The sequence below is a fragment of the Dermacentor andersoni genome, chromosome 5 (genome assembly GCF_023375885.2).
Source record: "Dermacentor andersoni chromosome 5, qqDerAnde1_hic_scaffold, whole genome shotgun sequence".
Classification (NCBI taxonomy): Eukaryota; Metazoa; Arthropoda; class Arachnida; order Ixodida; family Ixodidae; genus Dermacentor; species Dermacentor andersoni.
The window spans coordinates 142,221,264-142,235,008 of record NC_092818.1 but is presented as its reverse complement, the minus strand read 5'-3'; positions in this window follow the sequence as shown (position 1 = coordinate 142,235,008).

The following is a 13,745-nucleotide window of genomic DNA, read 5'->3' as shown; positions in this document are numbered from 1 at the left end:
CCTGAACTCCTCACGAGGGGAATACTTCTGATGCAATTCCTAAGTGACATTGCATCACTTCCATGTGTGCAGTAAACCAACACTACAAAATATTTTTGTTTCTCTCCTAAATACTCCCCACTACACCCACTCTCTCTGTGTTTTGTGGCGCTGCATAAAAGCATTGTGCTCATGACTGCGCTAGGTCCTCAATTCAAGTTGCGTGTTGATACCGTATTTACTCAAATAATGATCACACTTTTTTTGTAAAAGAAATTGACGCAAATTCAGGGGTGCAATCTACGCTGGTTAAATTTCCCGCAAAAATTTTTTTTTTCATCCCGCGTTTGCTTCGGGATGACAACAGGTCAACAAGCAGGCGGCTGCCGCTGTAACAGTGTGGGACACCAAAACAAAAATGGTGGCCGGCGAAGCGAGCCAAACGCGATTTTTGTTCTCGTGAGCACATTACGCGCATTAAACAGTTTCTTCCATATCAGTAATTAATAATATCATTAATATCAGCAAGTTTGTGACAATAACATAGCCATGTCCACTTTGAGGGAACAGAAACAGAGATGGGCGCACGTAGCTGCCAATGACATAGAAACACATGGCAGGCATGCTGCTGAAACTGCGGCATTTGTCTTTACTGCTATCCTAATACAGCACGTTTCCGCTAAGGGTGGACGAATATCTTAGCTGCGTTACAACGTTGGCATACGGATAGGGTACACTTCTAATGTATCAGTGTAAATGTGGCCACTATCGTTGCTGCTTGCGATTTGTTGCGTGCCCACGAGTGCAGACGAGAAGAATTGAAAGGCACCTTTTTTGTTGGCCAACACCATTATGAAGCCTACAAGTAATAAAGCCAAGGCAAGTTTGGTTGTAGCTTTATTTTTTCATGGGAGCGTGGACAGTGATAAAAGGAATAAAATGGGGCATCTGCCTAAGAATGTTTGGTGTGTGCAGGCTGCTTAGTATGTCTTCCAGAGTTGTTCGCGTGTGATTTAACAGCATTCGACAGATAAGCGGCATCATTAGCTAGACTTGGCACACGACGTATCACTGCGTCAAGTTTGGGGTGCGATCATTACACAGGAAAGAGAAAAAAATTTAATTTTGACGACAAAATTCAGAGGTGCAATCATTATGCGAGTAACTACGATAGCTTCTTTTTCTTCTTTGAAATATTGCTGCATTACTATATCATTTTACCCCTTTGACTTCTGCAGCACACATTCTTTTTTCCTGTGCTTCACCACCAGGTCCAACACGGGCTCCTGCCAAGGGGAGTGAAGTGATTCAGCGTGAACTGTGGGGCGAGGGGGCTCAAGTAGATTGCGGTTGTAGACCAATGCGCGATGACACATTGTTACTGATAATTTGTTTTATTGTAAAATATCTACAGGTTATACTGAATCATGTTCATTGCTGGATGGAGTAAACGCACAGTGGGCCGCTACATACTGTTTTCCGCTGTGGTTCTCACCACTAAAAACTTTGTGCGCACAGCCATTTATGGTTTGTGCACAGGGTGTCGTGTGTACAGCTTTACTCGTACGCGATAATTTCACTTCCACGAGATATCTGGCATCGTGCCAAGCTCGTTATCTTAACATAGTGCGAAGAGCGCTGTCGGCTGTATACTTTGATGTAGTATTCAGCTCTGATTCTCGTGAAAACGAAACTACTAATATCTCCAAAAGTCATTGCCCAAAAAACTGCTGCTCTATGACATCCCTTCGCACAGCATACCAATTAATCGCTGATAGATCAGATGATTACTTCGAATAGTCGTGCTACGTGGAAAGTAAACATGACATGCTTGTATCATGCAGTTTCGCGTCTCATTTCCTGGGTTTTTTTCCTCTCTTCAGGTAATTGGAAAATCCGCTTAATTTCAAGATTTTTCGGGGCCTGGTGGACTTTGGTTTAACACGGTTTTACTTTATATACAAAGTGGACTAATCATAGGCTCTACTCGATATAGAAAGTCTACTAGTAAAAGTAGCTGTCCTGTATATTTTTTTTCTTCTGATTTGATGAGATAAAAAGCACTGCGAATGTCCAGCTCTATGCTAAACTGGTTGATCCATATGTAATATAGTTTACATGGAAGTAATGCAAGGTGGAATTTCTGGCTGCCCAGAAAAAGGATTTAGATGGGGACCATAGCTGTGTGATTAAAACGCACTAGTGTATGGTGATGCAAGTTCACATGGGACTAGCTGGTCACTTGTTGAGTGTACCACTGTGTGCATGATGTATTTGATGACATGGCTTTTGTGCTAGACTAACATTCTTATTCTGTCTAGGTGCTTAACTTCATCTTCACCAAACTCTGTCGCCTTATCTAGTACATTCATTCCAGGATATGAGCTTCCATTGTGACACAGGATGTAAAATTATGTTGTTTTTGTCTCGTTACATGCGACCACAGTGACTTGACGATCAGCACCTTGTGTGGCTAAGTCGTTTCCACAATGGGAAACATGTATCGAGGCAATGTAAGGTGTCCGAGCTTGTTGCATCCTGTACAGTTAAAAAAGATATTGCATTGTACTTGGCTGATGTTTTTCAGTATAACGAGAGGTGCTAACTGGAGCACCCAGTTATGTTTTTTAAATATATAAAAAATTGGGTTACTTTCAGTCTTTGAGACAGAGATGGGAAGCGTGAGCCTATGTGATACTCAGGGGATGTTAACAATTTTCTTTAACTTTCTGACTCAGGCTTGCATTCTAAGTAAGCAGACTGGAAGGGAAAATGCAAGGATGGAAATAATGGGAAATAAGATGATGTAGGTCCTGTCATTAACCAAAGATATTAGGAAAAAACAAAATAAAACAGTATCACAAAATTTGTTGCATAAGTGTCCACAGCCCTCCTCCACAGTACAATTATTTGAAGTGGTGATAGATCGTACGGGCCCTATTTGGTGTGGGCAAAGTCTTGCATAAATGATCTGTCATGTAGTTGTTTATGAAAATGCGACAATAGAGAGTTGTAGCTCAGTGGAGTTGTGGGCCAGCGGGCCACCGCAGTCTTTTGTACCACCTGTCGAAAAAAATTAGAGTTAAATTAAAGCATCAGCTCGGAGCAGTAATGCCACATCTAGGAACTTGCCCCTAAATCTAGTGGTTTTTGACAGTATTGCCATCTTAGCAGATTTTCTGCTACATCTAGCAGTATCTTTTAGAACTATAGCGAAGGAAATTTGCATTTAGCTGTTAGCGGAATTTGAATAGCATTTTAGTGGAGAGTATACTCTTGGCGAATTTTCATGTGATAGTGGATTTTCAGCGAAGTTTAGTAAATCGGGCTCGCAGGTGGTGGCACTTCTGTCTTCTTCAGAAAGTTTCTATTTCCACAGTGCATGGCGTGCATGTGCCATTGGCTAGTTGTCTGCACCTAAACCTCGCCATGCCGAAAGCTGCGAAAGTGTGCTACACATAGAAGTTCTGAGAGAATGGCTGAAGGACCCAGACCTGTGCACATTGCTTGTCTGTAAGCGAAATCCGGACGCGTGCAAGTACTGCAACTGTCAACTTGCTTCTAAGTACAGCGATTCAAAGGTACACAAACTAGCAATAAGCATCAGTGTGCGACGGCAGTTCTTTGTATGACGCAAATGCAAATGTGTCACGAAAAAAAAAGTGAAAACAACTTTGTTCGTACAGTTGAAGGCAGCACAGCATTGTTCATCACCAAACATTGCAGCATTGTCGCGGCTGATCATATAAAGGAATTCATCAGGAAATCATTCCCTGGCAGTGCAACTGGCAAGGATTATCAAATGAAGAGTGCAAAATGTGCAGTAATTGCAAAGAACGTAGTGTGCCCACACTTTAAAGAGGACATGAAAGCCAACATTGGTTACAGTAAATACAGTATTATTGTCGAGCCCACAGACAAAGCCATCACGAAGTATCTGGCTGTGTCAGTAATATATTGCAGCATTCAAAGGTCAGAAATCGTGACAACTCTCTTTGCTTGCTAAGAGCCTGCAATGCAGATGGCATTGTCGAAAGCGTAAAATGCACACTAAAAGAATACGACCTAAAGTTTGGAAAACATGGTTGGTATTCGGACTGACAATGCAAGCTTCATGGTGGGGGTGAACAATGGAGTCTACAAGCAGCTCAAGGCTGATGTGACACATGTTATACTGATTTGATGTGTCTTGTCACTCCCTGCTGCTGACAACTTCGGCTGCTGTGGCAGAAGGGCTCCCAGAAGTCTTGATTACCTCGTTGGTGATACCTACACTTGGTTCGCAAGGTCCTATCCTCGGCAGCAAGCATACAAGGAACTTTTCGCTCTTAAACGATGGAGAAGAGCCCTTAAAAATCGTCCAAGCTTGGTCTACAAGATGGCTGTCAATTGCAGCAGCAGTTGACCGGGTGCTGAACCAGTGGACCAAGCTAAAATCTCACTTCAAAGTTGAAAGATTAGCAGAAAAGTGTTGTGACGCAGAGATGCTGTACTCTGTGTATTGTGATGACATCAACAAAGCTTTCTTGTTCTTTTTTGAGGCCAGTACTGTAGGGTATTCGAAGAGTTACTAAGTCTTTTGAAGCACATAATGCAGACCAAACCAAGATCCTGGATGACCTCGTACAACTACTGTCCTCAGCGATCAAGTGGTGCTTCCAACCACGCCAGTAATGTATACGTGAAGAAAGTGGAAGACTATCTCGATTGCAAGCCCTACTTCGGCTTTTCAATTGAGAAACACATTGGTGACATGAAGAAAACTGGCTCAGGTGCTGATGAATAGCAGACGCTGAGGAAACGATGCACCAAGTTTCTTGTTGTCCTCATTCACCAGATGACGCCAAAGGCTGCCTGATAACATCCAAATCCCCAGAAAAGTCTCGACTATCAGTAGGAAAGGCGGCATGCGTGCTGAAGCCCCTTAGCTCTACTGTTGTAAGAAATGGGAGTGCTACATACAAGACGTCATAGAAGGCCAGTGGACAAGTATCGTGACTGTTGCATGAGTAGATATGTCATCGATGCAGGATTTCTGCTGTGAAGTAAGCACTTATCACGACTCCTCTGGTAAAAACCCGTTCCGAGAGCTGGCAGACTTTGCCATTGCAATTCTTGTATTACCATACTCCAATGCTGAAGTTGAGCGATCATTCAGCCAGATGAACTTGTTGAAAACTAAGCTCTGGAACAAGCTCTCACCCTCAACAGTTAATGCCATTATAGTAATCGGAGCTAGACTGAAAAGACACAAAAAGGGGTGCTTCGACTACGAGCTTCCCAAGAAAGTTACCTGCCTCATTGGAACTCATGACGCCTACAACGAAGTGAGTCGGCCGTCAGGCACTGCAACCCACCCAGGAAAGCTGCTCTGTTGGACATAGATACTGATGACGAGCTAGACATTTTGAGACTTTTATGCATCTGTGCCTGCAGCGAAAGACAGAGTGTCGTGGTCACTAGAGAAATGAGTGTTTCCGGTTTAAAAATTACTATGCAATATCTTGTATTCCTGTGAGAGTGTGATATATAGTCAGATGATCATTGTCATGTGGCCAAGAAATCTTTACATGCTGTTTAAATTCTTGTCTCGCAAGCAACGCAGCTGTGGAAATTTCTCATTGGCAATTGATTTATTTGCACTTTCTTGCAAATAAACCTTAAAATCACATTTGTGTTTAGCACTGATCTCGCAATTTCATTTTGTGCTTTCCTTTCGCCAGGGTCCGAGAAAACCCATCAGCTGCTGTCAGCGCTTTAGCGGAGAACTTGGTGGGCTACGGAAGAAAGCTAGCGGATTCTAATGCATTTTAGTGCCTTTTTTTGACTAATTTTTGACAACTGAGATGGCAACACTGATTTTTGAGTCTAGGGATTTAGCGTCTTTCTTGAAGTATCTAGGGATCTTTAAAGAAGCAGTTATCTCGCCATCTAAGCCGCTATGCACATTCTTAAAGGGCCCCTCACCAGGTCTGGCCATTTTGAGCTGACGTGCAGATCATACATTGCGCGATAACAATCGTGTATGCAAAGTATTACATCGCTGCGCGCCGCGGAAAGATTGAAATTTCAATCCGAACGCCGTTTCCCTCTTCACTCGCGGCCGCCGCGCTCCAAGCCGGACGGTGACGTAATCGTGTCCGCAGTGTGACGTCGCTCGTGGTGACACGCGACTTCGAAAATTATTCAAGACGTCTGTTATCTTTGCGATCTGTTGCTTGGATTGACGCATTGACGTTTAGAGAAATAATAAAACACGAACGGAATGTCTGCGTGTTTTTTGTTTTACTTCGCACCGAAGCAAGAGAGATGGTACTTCCGCTTCGTCTGCTTGTTCCCACGGTCGTGCGGTCACCTGCGCAGGTACCGAAACTATGCCATTTTCTACCGTGTTCCAGCGCGTGATCCCGCTCTTCGATCCGCTTGTTCTGCCTCAGTATTCGTGTAGCACTGAATTATACCGCTGGTCATGTTTCCTTGTGCAGCGAAAATGCGTAGCGCAGGAAAAACAAAGCGAGGAGAAAAAAAATGAAGGCAGGTCCTGTGACGTATGCGTCACGCGATCCTCGAGGTCTGGTATGGGAGAACGCAGTGAAGGAATTTCGCTTGCGAAGGCTAGACGGGGCGAGTGGAGAGAGCGACTTGCTTGGCAATGGAGCCCGCCTGCTGATATCGGGTTCGCGGCACTCGGCTATTACTGAGCCCATTTTAAACATTTTTGCTACAGAACGCTCCCTAGAGGATACCTAACAACTTCCAGCCTATAGCGAAAATTTGCTGTGGGGCCTGGTGAGGGGCGCTGCACAGCTTTTTTTTTGATAATTTATTAGTAAAAATACAGATAATTACATATGCGTAGTCACCTAGGACCTAGTCAATTGCCAGTATCCCTGACAATGTGTTCCAGTGTTCTTCCCCAAACTTTACCTTGCCTAAATTTAACATCTGTGACGTCACATGGGGATGATTCAAGAATTTCTAGGTAGCGTCGTCACCAGTGCTGCTAACTCTAGATTTATCCCTAGATCTAGGGGACTTCGGGTTTGTTTAGGGACTGAGCATCTTGAAATATCTAGGAATTTTTAAACATGCAGTTGTCTCGCCATTTACGCCGCTCCGCATATTCATAAGTAGCCACACACTTTAGCCTAACTACCTGAACCAGCTGCTTTTAAACTCTCCAGCACTACCAGCGGGGGTGGAGCAGCGCGTCCGGAGTAGCTGTTGCTAGAACTAGCGGCGCTGTAGCCAATTGCGACTTCAATTCTGGTATCGTAATAGAGCGTGTGGAGCGGCCCCGTAATTCAGGCGGCACTACTAACTGTGTAGTAGTGCTAAGTAGTGATAAGAATTATCGCGGCTGGGTATTGCAGCCTCTGCGCAGCGCGCGTAAAAGCGACACGTCTGAAGCTTGGCCAGTTTTATCTTCTGCGCGGTCGAGAACACATGCTTGGCAGTTTACAATATTTCTACTTTCACAGCACCTCATACGTTCATGGTTCCAAGAGCTCGGTGTACAGTTGACGCATTACCAAAGTAAATGGCAACTTGTGGAACGGGCGGCGACGAGCAAGGTGAGCCGAGTAGAAAACAAACCAATTTTCTTTGTCATTCAGCAGATAAAGATGTGAACAGGAGCTCTGCGGCCCCGTGAAGCATAACGTCACTGTATTACAATTTTACAAGCTTTTTCCGCCATCTAAGGATTTTAGGGATCAATATAAGGATAATACGGCACACTGAGTTGGCAACACTGGCTCGCGGCCGTCCACTTCAAGTCATCGCTGGTTCTTTATTCTATGTCGTCGCCAAACGGCCTCGTCGCTGAAACCTCCCGCAGGATACAGAGATCCTCTTCAGCACTGAAACACGTCCGAGGCTTTTTCGCCTGCAGGCGAGCCAGCACCGCCTTTGATGACAGCCGACTAGATGCCACTGCTGTTCGTGCGCATGGTCGCCATTCACTTCGCAAAAACGCTGGTCCGCTCCGCGCGCTCTGTAAAAGCGCTGGCCGCCCCAGCGCACCGCACGTAAGCAGTGGCGTCTACGCTGGCCCGCTGTGCTATAATTCTGTTGTAACGCGCTTACAGCCGAAATTCGAAGCACGCGAAAACATAAAATTGAAGGTCCTTAACGTCTCGAAGCAACACAAAAGGCAGATGAACGCCTGAGTGTTGGCTCCGTGAAATAATTTCGCCAACTCGGCGGTTTCTTATCGTGCACCTACATCCAAGTACACGAGTGTTTTTGACTATTCGCCCACATCGCGGTAAACGGCCGCCGCAGCTAGAAATTGAACTCACAACCTTGTGCTTAGCCATAGTTAGCACCTGTCTCTTGTCTGTCTCGCTGTCCCGTCTAAAGTTTGCACTTATTATTTCACGCAATAAAAACCAACTAATGAACTATTGGCCATGAGTCATAGCCATGAGCCAGTGCACTAAATTTTGTCAGCTTTCTGCAGCTCGCCTAGGCCGTAGCGGCAAGTAGTCGAGCTATGTGGCACCTCTCGGTATGCTGCTCGCGCTAGAGTAATTTGACAAAAAGCATTGCGACAAATAAATAAATAAAAGTACTTTGTTGCAATAGCAATTTCATACACACTCAACGCGCATTTCCGCTGTTGACGTTGCCGTTATGTTGTGTATAAAGTCGAAGTGCGATAACATTGTTGCCGCACACTGTGTGCTGTGGGTGCGAGTTAAAGCGTGCGAGAGCGAGCGGGGAATATTTTTCCACGCATGCAAAAAAAAAAAAAAAGGTACACGTATCAGATCGACCAAAGCCCCATTAGGCTTGACTGGCAGTGTCTCGATCGCGCGCGCACAAGACGGGAAGCGCGTCGTCGTCTTCCATCGCGAGCAAGACGGGACAGGACTGGGGGGGCGGGGGGGGGGGGGGGAGCGGTGCTGCATATGGCGCAGCCGATCTTGAAAGCTATCTGCGATGGGTACAGAGTAGGGGCGACGAGGGCTGATAGCTTCGTGTGCGCTATGTTCTCGCCGTTTTGTTCACGTTGCAGCGAGAGGCAGCACGAAGGTCAATTCGCTCGCTGCTGCTGCTGCCACTCTTTCTCATGCCAGCGTTTCGACAGCGAGTGTCCGCGGTCATCGAGTGAGATGTGTTCATGTTTGCCTGTGCCCGCGTGACACCACGCTTGTTAATTTAGTTAGTAAGCGAATGTTTACAAGCTTATAAGGCAGGTAAAACTTCTATCCTTACTTTGTATAGCTGTCTAATAATTTGCTATAGCAATCGATGCTGCGCATTTCAGGCGAAATTGCGACATTTAAAAGCGAAGCTTTTCTTTGTGAGCTTTACCGGGTTTCGTGATTGTGGACGCTGTGACCTGGCTGTTCCCTTGCCGAATAGGCCAACCAATCGCAGTGGAGTACGCGTACTCGGTCTTTGCAGCACCACCACACGGCGCTCGCATCAGCGGCGGCGCTGGCCGTGCGGGAGGACGAAGAATCCGCGGCTGCACGGTAATGAGGAAGTAAACGCTCCTTGCGAATAGAATGGATCCTGAATTGCGCTACGTGCGTATGCGAATACTGCGTCTGAAACCATGATGCATTCAAGGCGTCCATCGCACTCGCTAATAGTCGGCAACTTCGCTTAATAAAAGGCTCGGCATAATTTATGTGCGCCCGCGCTTGTGTGTGCGTGCGCGTACGTGCGTCCGTGTACTCGTTATTCGACTCTATTCACTCACACGAAGTTTCGCTGTATATGGATTCCAACTCGTGTGTCTGCTGCATTTATTTAATGCATACTAAGACACAGTGTACTGCCGTTCTAGCGTCCGTGTACTCGTTATTCGACTCTATTCACTCACACGAAGTTTCGCTGTATACGGATTCCAACTCGTCGTGTCTGCTGCATTTATTTAATGCATACTAAGACACAGAGTACTGCCGTTGTAGCCTTAGTGAACAGCAGTGGTCGATTATGTACCGCCTTGCTAAGCCATTGGACGGCAAAAAAAGCTTCTGATCAATAAAACGAAATGGCTTGCGCGCTGTATAAGAAGTTGCTTGAAGTTATGATCGCACATTTTATTGCGATAGAAATTATATGAACACTCCAAGCGAATTCTCCGCGTCGCCGTGACGTTCCGTATAGTGCGTAACATCGCGGCCGCGCGCCGTATGCGGCGGGTGCGAGGGTGAGCCGAGGAGGGTGCGCGCAGACTTCGCGCGGGCTATATAGACCCTTTTTGCCGCGATCCCGAGGGCGCTGCCATGTTTGATCACGTGGTGACGCGTCTATTGCTTGCGTTAACTGCCTCCATGTGGGTGTGTATGACGCCGGCGCAGCTTAGCGAACCTCTGTTTCAGGCGATATCGTAGACTGTGACAGGGTGGACGACACGAAGATTTGGGCACAGCTGCAGAGAACATGCGAAAGCGCTTTCCGAGCTGATTAAGCTGTGCCCAAACGGTGCGGGCGGCGCATATGGTGCTTGTTCTCAAAGCGGGACTAAGTATGTATGCTAAGCTATCCAAATTTTGCGTTCATGAATTGTATCAAGATTAGTGCGTTTTGTTCTTCGTTCTTTTGTTGGCCCATGTTTTGAAGCAGCGGCTTGTTACATTTCTCACTCGGGGAATTTCCTCGGTACGGTCACTACCCGATTACTTTCTTCCCGATCGCTTGCGAGTGCGCTCAGTTCCGATGGATTTGTTCTTTCAGCGTGCAAGGCTTGAAACGTAGCTGTTTTGTGCGTTGTAATACCTTGTAGCGAAGATGTATTATTTGTAGAAACTCGCTTACTCTTGTGGACCATTGATGCGCTATCGGTGTAGTCCGTCATTTATTGTGAGTATATATACGGCGCGCGTATATTCAAGTGCGCACCCATTCACCCATTGACACGTTGGCGATAGAGTGGGTACAAGTTTTCGTGCCAGTTGTGGCAGATGTGTGTTGATACTGTGCGCGAAACTTAATATGACAGGACGCGGGGTTTCTCCCTTTGCCATTGTTTAACGAGTGGTACACTTAGTAACTGAGTGGTAACAGAGTAACAGAGTGGTAACTGGTACACTGCTGAAACACTTGTTTTGAAGGTTAGCGATACAACTCTGGTGGATCAGCAAATTTCTGTATCTTCGAGGAAAGCCGTACATCTCGAACTGCCAGTAACACGTACGGACAGATGCAGCAGCGGTCCCCGAACTTGGCCACGAAGATTCATTCCTTTCCTTAATACGCCAGTCACTATTTTTGCAACCAACTACTGCACACGTCTTCAATCCACATGATTAAATTCAGCATGATCGAATCACAGCTGGTTAGCGAAAACTTAGTTGCATTTCCGACAGATGATTGCACAGAAGCAAGTTGGAAGCGATAGTGGTTTCGTACTCGTGCGCTGTCGCTGAGGTTACGTGCGGCGCGCCGTCGAAAACGCCATCTCGTTTCTTTAGAACAAACTGCTCCGCGAATAGGGTCAATAGCGGGGAGATATGCGAGTGCCAGAAGGGGAGGGGGGGGGGGGGGTTAGCGCGCTTCTCGGGCTTCACCTGCGCAAGGCTTGAGGGCGCGCGTCCGCGCTTGCAAGGGAGGGAGCGGGGAGAGGTGCGCGCGCTACGAGAGGGGGTGGGGCGGGAGAAAGGGGGCAGGTAGTGTGCGTCTCCGTTTCTGCTCCATCTAGAGTGCGGCCGCGCGCGTCCTTTCTTGGGAACAATTTGCGCTGGGTTCGAAGGCTTGCCGACCGGAGATAGCTGATGGCTTCGTTTGCGGTGCGTTCACGCGCGTCTAGTTCGCGTTTAAGCGAGAGGCAACACGAAGGGGAATTCGCTCGCTGCTGCTGCCGCTCGGGGTGTCTACCAACCGGGAAACCCGGGAATTCTCAAGGATTTTTAATAGTCTGGAAATATTCAGGGAAAATTAATCAGGGAATTTATGCTTCTATCAGGGAAAATTAGTTGCACTTTTATTGAAAGGGAACGGAAGTCGCGCTCATGCTGGCTTCGAGTAACAGAGAGGGATCATAACGAATCGTCTGTGATGCCGTGTCGTCGACTGGAGGAGTTGCCAGTCCACAGTCGACGACCTATTTTCCGAACGCCCGATTTTTACGAGTTGCCCGACAATTTGGACGGCTTCGCTGCGCCATCACGTACCCCATAAAGAATGGATAGGAACGTCTGAAATTTCGGACGCAATAACCCTTCGCCGTCCGATTTTCCGGATTTTTTCCGTGTCCGCAGCTACAAAACGGCATTAATCAAAGTGATCACCGCAGCCATTTTGATTATCTCGCGCCTCGAACCGGTGCTATCACACGCAGATCCGCTAGCAGCCGTAGCCACCATCGCGGCAACGCTAGGTCTGGTTGCTTCGACGTTCGCTATTAAGTTTCTTGCTGTTTGGTGCTGTGTTTTTCACTGAAAGAATTTGCCGGTGTCAGCAATGGCACCGACTCCGCCTTTGTAATCCTCGCGAATGGCTTCGAAGCTCGGAAAGCACGACGCGTTGGACAATACCGGTTCCTGAAAGTCAGCTTCGCCTCAATGAATAACTATTACGCGGTGAAGCATACAAATGTATTGCGGTGAAGCTCGACAAGCGTGGAAAGGGGCAATTGTCACGGGAAACCGTTATATATTCCTTAATTATATACACGCGTGCACCCGCAGTCTCCTGTTACAGTGCGAGTACCGATAGGCCTAATGAGTGTACTAGCAGGCATTCGGAGCTTTTTTGCACGTACCTGTGGTAACTTGAGCCCTTGAGGGCATTGAATGACATGCATTCATTTTTTCGGGCTGCTGATTTTTCGGACGTTTTCGCGGCCCTTAGGTAGTCCGAAAAATCGGACGTTGATTGTGCAACTGACCAAGAGGATGCTTCATATGGTCCGTGGGGCGAACGCGCGGAGGAAGGAGGACGACAAGAGAAAGGACCGAAGTATTGAGGAATGAACGGGAAAGGAAGTATGCCGCCGTTTCTTTGAAGGAGTTTGAGTTCAAAAAGCAAAGTGTTGGCTGTCGCCGAGATGCAGGTGTCCTTCATCCAAACCAAAGTACACTCTAAACAGTGAAACGCTACACTGAGGCGTTGTGCGCAGGCATAGAGTATGTCAGGATAGTTGAGGTTGACTTTCCAGCTGCTGAGAGAGAATCTCGCTCGGAGCTCATACCAATGAGCTTGCTATCAGTTGATAGAAATAGCTCCTATTCGAAAATATTTGCTTTTGTGTGCACTCTTTTTACTCTTATTTGAAAATGTTTGATTCGATTTGCAACGGGTTTTACCATTTTTTTCTAATATATGTTACTCGCTGTGCATTTTACTAACCCCTCCCTCGGTTTTCTTTTACAGAATAAACACTACTCCTGAGTATTCAAACTGGAATAAGTCGTTTGTTTTTTAACATGCTTACTAGAGAGTTACTCTATCGGGCGACATGGTGTCTGCGCGATAAAAACGTAAAACAATGTTCTGCGTCACTCAGGCAATTTTGCAAGGGCACTCAGGGAAAACCTCGAAAACTCGGAGAATTCGGAAACGTCAACTTGATAGACACCCTGCCGCTCTTCACGCCAGCGTTCTGACAGCGAAGGTCCGCGGTCATCGAGTGAGATGTGTTCGGGTTTGCCTGTGCACGGGAGACAACGTGCCTGTTAATTTAGTTAGCAAATGTTTGCAGTCGTTTATGCAGCCGATGAAGCGACTAACCTTACTTCGTATATGCTTTAAGTGTTTTATCAAAACCGCTAGGGCTTTATAGAGGGGACAGAAGAAATAACAGAGCG